Source organism: Limulus polyphemus, unplaced genomic scaffold (assembly GCF_000517525.1).
Source record: "Limulus polyphemus unplaced genomic scaffold, Limulus_polyphemus-2.1.2 Scaffold192, whole genome shotgun sequence".
Lineage (NCBI taxonomy): Eukaryota > Metazoa > Arthropoda > Merostomata > Xiphosura > Limulidae > Limulus > Limulus polyphemus.
Window position 1 is genome coordinate 783,311 of NW_013665802.1, and position 6,218 is coordinate 789,528.

At 34.2% G+C, this 6,218-nt stretch overlaps 1 protein-coding gene across 4 annotated transcripts in view; it reads right to left on the bottom strand.

Moving 5' to 3' along the window:
* Positions 1-6,218, bottom strand: part of LOC106478235 (ninein-like protein) — a 130,217-nt gene that overhangs the window by 113,758 nt on the left and 10,241 nt on the right. For 3 of the 4 annotated variants that reach the window (XM_022381790.1, XM_013938760.2, XM_022381788.1), the window contains exon 2: positions 4,594-4,730. The exons of the other annotated variant lie outside the window; for it this stretch is intronic. The gene's annotated coding sequence lies outside the window, so the exon portion shown is untranslated. The remainder of the gene's footprint in view (positions 1-4,593; positions 4,731-6,218) is intronic. 4 annotated transcript variants of the gene reach the window in all.

The window sequence follows — 6,218 nt, forward strand, 5'->3', positions numbered from 1 at the left end:
GAACTTTTATAAAGCCTAGAAAAGCTACAGGGCAAAGGTTCTCATACTCTTTTCACTATTTTGTGAAGGTGAATAACACAAGATTTCCCCAGTCAGTTAACAAAAGGTCGACAGAGAACAAGTACTATTGTATAAAATAATAATAGTCTAAGAATACAGTATTCAATCACAAAACTTATAGGATGCTTAAAAACGAGGTAGGAAGGGGAGAGGGCATGTAGAATAATCAGAAAATAAAGAGGTTAAGAAATGGAAGCAACTATTTTTCGATTATATATCAATAACTTCCGATTAAAGCAAGCCTCGTACAAAATAAATAATGTAACTAGTGTTCCGATCTAACAGGGAAATGTAAAAAAAAGCAATGGGTATTTTCGCTGTTATCGATATTTTCGGCCGTAATCCCAATACCAGTATTTACGTTTACAAAATTCTATGATATTTTTTGCATCTTTTTAAGTCCTCAACTTTTTATTTGCGACCCACAAGGGGTTGTGACTCGCAGTTTGAAAACACCTGCTACAGTTTTGTTTGTTTGTAGTTAAGCACAAAGCTACACAATGGGCTATCTCTGCTGTGCCCACCAACGCTATCGAAAACCCAATTTCTGGTGTTATAAGTCCGCAGACTCATTGCTGTGCCACTGCGGGCACATCTGCTACAGTATTTTTTTTTTTTTTTCACTCATTAGGGATTTTTTTTTTCCTTTTTACGTACATCTCAGGAATACACCATGTATCATTAGAACATACCTGCTCATAAGTAGAAAAAATTATGAGTCACTTGCTAAAGACAAAAAGAAATTTCGTATGCAGGATATTAATAAAGTTATACATCTGCCACCACCGAAACGAGTTTTTCGAGTGTATGAATTAGTTGAAGGAAGATGATTGAAACATGTTAACATTATCATATTTTCCTTAATTTACATGCTATGCGTATTTAGAGGTTCTTATGCTTCAATAAGCCATACTGTATCAAATATCAGAGTGTGTTATTTTTAAGACAGGTGTCCCTGCAAGAGTCTTTTATTTAAATACAGTAACTTTATGTTCGTCTTTTAATTTTAAGGTGGCGCTCATAAAAGCTTTGTATTTTATGAGAAAAAACTACTGTCATTTCCTTTGTAGGTAAATACTTCGCAGTCTTTTCGATAACATAAGACGTAAAAAAAAATCTAAATAAATATACAGCTGCTTGTTAAAAAGTTGAAGTATGAATAAACATTTGATTGTAGTGTAAAGTAGAATATGCACTTGTCTACTTCTAAAGAAACGACCCAAAAGTTGCCTAGGTTTAAAAACAGAGTCCAAAATAAAGATCTACCTCCTTAATGGGATGGGGTTCTTGAAAAGTGCATATAACCAATACCTAAAGTTTGTTTGTTTTGAATTTTGCGCAAAGCTACACAAGGGCTATCTGCGCTAGCCGTCCCTAATTTAGCTGTAAAAGACTAGAAGGAAGTCAGCTAGTCATCACCGCCAACTCTTTGGCTACTCTTTTACCAACGAATAGTGGGATTAGCGAGCATGTTTGCTGGGACGGGGATTCGAACCCACGACCCTCAGATTGTGAGTCGAGCGCCCTAACCACATGGCCATGCCGGGTCCAATACCTAAAGTAATTCTAGCAAAGATAAAAATAAAAGTGTGACAAGACATGAATAATGACATGCCTGCTGCACAAGGATTATGTGCAAAATATTTGTTAAAAATCAGATTTATTTCGAACAGTATTATTTTCCCAAGGATGACAGAAGTCGTTATTTTCCCAAGGATGACAGAAGTCGTTTTGGTTTTTTTCAACACTGAGTTTATAAAAAGTATTTATTTTGATGGTATACATTACGTGTTACACAGACCAGATAGGTGAGGGGGGGACTTGTAATTTAAAGGCCATTTCACTCATTTTCATAATATACTTACATATCGTTTCTAAGAAATACGTGAAACTGTAGAAGGAAGTTACTAACATGGATCGATATTAAACAGGATCTACATGGCGTGACTTCTGAACTGAACAACAAAAACTTCACATACTCAAAGCTTTAACATATTCAACAGTTTCAATGCACCTTTTTCTCTCTTTTTTTTCCTACAAAATTTGCTGATTCGAGAACAGAAAAAGCCAAGCAACCAGTATTAGGCATGAAATCAAATCGTGAACATTGTGTAAAACTACTGACTCGTCCATAGTATAGGAATACAGTTGTAAAATACGATACAATAATGCGTACATAGCCTGCTAAGTTTCCTTACATGATCAAATTGTCGAATGTATGTGAACTGAAACATCACAAAAGGTAACGACTACAACAGTGTATAAACATCACATGCTTATTTTGTTTAAAATATTTATAAAAAACTAAATCATAAAAATAAACGATTAGTTACAGTTCAGGCAGAATTATGAACACCAATTTTCACGTTTTTCAGCGATATATCTGACAAGGCATGAAACTCGTATGTTTGTCATCAAGTGATTAAATTAAAATTGTACGATGGGTAACATTCTGAATACAACAAACAGGTGAGATATGTGTCATCAATCTTCTTGTCATATATAAATATATATATAGTTACACACAGACACACAAAAGAATTACTGACGTGGTATGAACTATCATACACAAATAAAACAATTAAATATACTTGGAACATAATTTTAATATTATGGGAACTGCTAAAAACGCCCCTTATTTGTTTAGTAACACGAATGAATGCATCTGATCTAAAATAAACACTACCCAAACGTTCCGTAAACACCAAATCACAATGGAACCTCGTTGTTTTTGGATCTCATTTATACTGCATGAGAAAATGGCAGGTATTGTTATACCCTGGAGGTCCTGTTTATTATGCGTCATATAATCAACGGACAAATATTAGCCACTACATAAAACGTTGAAGTCATAATGGTAAATTTTACATTGTTCGTAAACATAGGCAGAAACAACGTATCCACAACAAATTAGTCAATACCAGCACTCAAACGTTGCAAAGTCTAGCATAACATGGTACTAGGGCACTCGACTCAGAATCTGCGGGCGGCGGGTTCGAATCTCGTCACCGAAGATGCTCGTCCTTCAGCCGTAAGGGCATTGTAATATGACGATCAATCCCACTATTCGTGACTAAAGAATAGCCCAAGAGTTGGCGCTGTGTAATGTTGACTAGTTGCCTTCCTTCTAATCTATCACTTCTAAATTAGTCGATGAGCTTTCAACTAAATTTAACGAACAAAAAAACGTTGCCGCTCGAGAATTCTTTCGAATTTTATCCGAAATAAAGGATTAGTGAAATTATAGAAACAGCTGAAAACAAAACATAAATTCGGTCTTTGAATCACGGATTGCAAATATCATAAACATTTTTGTTCTGTAACTGATGCACTTAGAAGCTACACAGTATTACAAAGAGTATTGGAAAGCATCAAGCTACAGAACTTCAGGGGTGTAGGAGTTTATCAAGATAGATGTTTAACTTTATAAAAAATACTATAAATCATAATCAAAGTTTTGATAAAAAGAATGCCATCACCTATAAAGCAACCTCCTTCCTATATAAAACAGATAAATATATCTGTAATCCCCAAGAACCTCGAACATTAAAACTTAACAAGCTGCCAGATATCTTTGGATAAATTCAATACGAAGCAAGCCACCAGTATTAACTAACACATTCACTTGCATTTATAGTAGTAATTCACAACATAGTTGCTGGTTAACAAGTAAGATTTAATAATTGGTTGTCTGTCACTTGCGTTTATAGTAGTAATTCACAACATAGTTGCTGGTTAACAAGTAAGATTTAATAATTGGTTGTCTGATTTGTCTCAAACCCGAAGTTAATGACTCCTGAACTTCTTTTCTATATATCTTTGTTTTGTAACTGATGCACATAGAAGCTACACACAGTGTTACAAGGAGTATCGGAAATCATCAAGCTACAGGACTTGAGGGGTGTATATTTTATCAAGACAGATGTTTAACTTTATAACAAATATCATAAATCATAATAAGAGCTTATAAAAAAGGGTCAACATCAGTTTTGTAGTTACAAAAACGATATAAGGATGTATGTGAACAAACACACATATATATACACGTTTGTGTTTTGTTTGTTTGTTGTAAAGCACAAAGCTACACAATGGACAACTTGTGCTCTGCCCACTGCGGATATCAGAACTCGGGTTTTAGTGTTGTAAGCTCTCAGAATTCCCGATGAGCAACCGGGGGCTACGCGTTTGTTTAAAGTGAATTAGAAATGCGCTTCCAGTACAGAATACTATAAAAATTAATTTCATAAACTGTTCACTTCTAACAGACAATGGGAGATTTTACTGACAAAGCCCCTCTCCGTTTTTTGTTGCTTCTATTTTTGTTAAAAAACAAGAAAAATTATGAGGATGTAGTTTATTTACAACAGTAAATCCATAAATTGCATTACATATATTGATAATATTCTATTCATGTCTTATTGTTACAATACCACAAAACATAAAAAAAACGAGAACGACATTTACACAAGAATTAACAACTAGGTTGTGACCTAGAAATTGTACATCTCACACAAATTATTTGTAAATTCTTACCCACATTCCAAGTTTGTCTTCAGTATATCTAATATTTTTCAATCGTACGTTGGTGAGAAAAGACACATACACGTGTCCTTTCTTGATGTTCATCTACAGTTGTTAATACTCCTAAGGTGAAGCCTTCAATATTCTCTCTAACCAAATATGAAAAGGTCAAAATCAGTTTTGTAGTTACAAAAAGATATAATGATGTAGATGAACATACGTAAACACTTAGTAAGCAAGTTATACTAATTATTTCTTTAACGTTACTTTCATTAATAGTAACGGTTAGAATATTATATATATATATTACTTTCCATTTGTATTATTATATATATTTTCATTATGAGGATTAGTTTATATTATTAGTTTAGTTGGTTGGAGAATAACAAAGATCTCTTAAGCTGGCCAAATCTTGTGAGATATTATTGGGTTTATAGCCAAAAAGATCATTAATAGCGAAGGTACCCAACTGATACAACAGTGCATTCTAACCTGATCGATATAGGTGGCTTGCGTTGATAAGAATTTAATATTAGTTACGATCAAATCAGCATTCCATTCGAGTGTAAAACTCTAATTTATACAAAGTAATTTACATTCTCAACTCCAGATACTAATAACCACTATTACAACTTGAAATACCACAGAAGAAACTGGATTTCCATGCTAAATAAAATAAATATATTATTGAAGTCTTACACATAAAAATAATTATTTCACGAAGAATAAAGTATGTTACAGATGTAACTCTTTGTTTCTTTTTGTGTCATTAAAATATGTTTCTACTGTTTTTCTGTGCTTGTAAGACTGCAACACAATCTATTTATCGATAATAATCAACCAATAAATAGTTAATAATCTTTAGCATTCAGAAACGCGGTTTTAAATAACAGGGACCATCTTCCGCCGTACAAGAGCTTTTCTTTTTATGTGATACCAGCCAAGTATATCAAGCACTTGCAGCAACCTAATTCTGTGTAGTTGTTTTGTTGTTGTTGCTGCTGTTTTAAGGTTTTGTCTCGTAAATAAGTATTAGGTCGTCAAGAAATTAATGTCGCGTTTAGGAACACTTTCATTAACCCCCCCCCCCCAAAAAAAAAAAACGTACATCACGTATAATAGTATATACTCTATTCCGTTATAGTGACGGCAAAAGACGAGACACACATTCGGCATGTAATGCTGTTTGAATACAAGAAAGGAAACAACACCTCTGTAGCCACAAAGAATATCAAAGAAGTTTATGGAAATGTTTTGAAGGTTCGTAAATGTCAATGATGGTTCAGCAAATTTCGTTCAGGTGGCTTTAGCCTTACAAACTGTGATGACAGGGGGCCGACATGTTGGAATTGATATTGATGCTATGAAGACGCTTGTTGAGTCTAACCCAAGGCAACACACTCGTGAAATGGCTCTGACATTGCATGTCTCTAATGAAACAATACGTAAACATCTAAGGAATATGTGAAAACTCCATAAAGAAGATGTTTTGGTGCCTCACGAACTCTCCTATGATCATCGTTTCCAACGTGTGAACGTTGGTTCGTCTCGTTTGGCGCGTAATGCGCGTGAACCATTTTTGGACAGAATCGTCACCGGTGATGAAAAATGGATTCTCTATGGGAATATTAAATGCC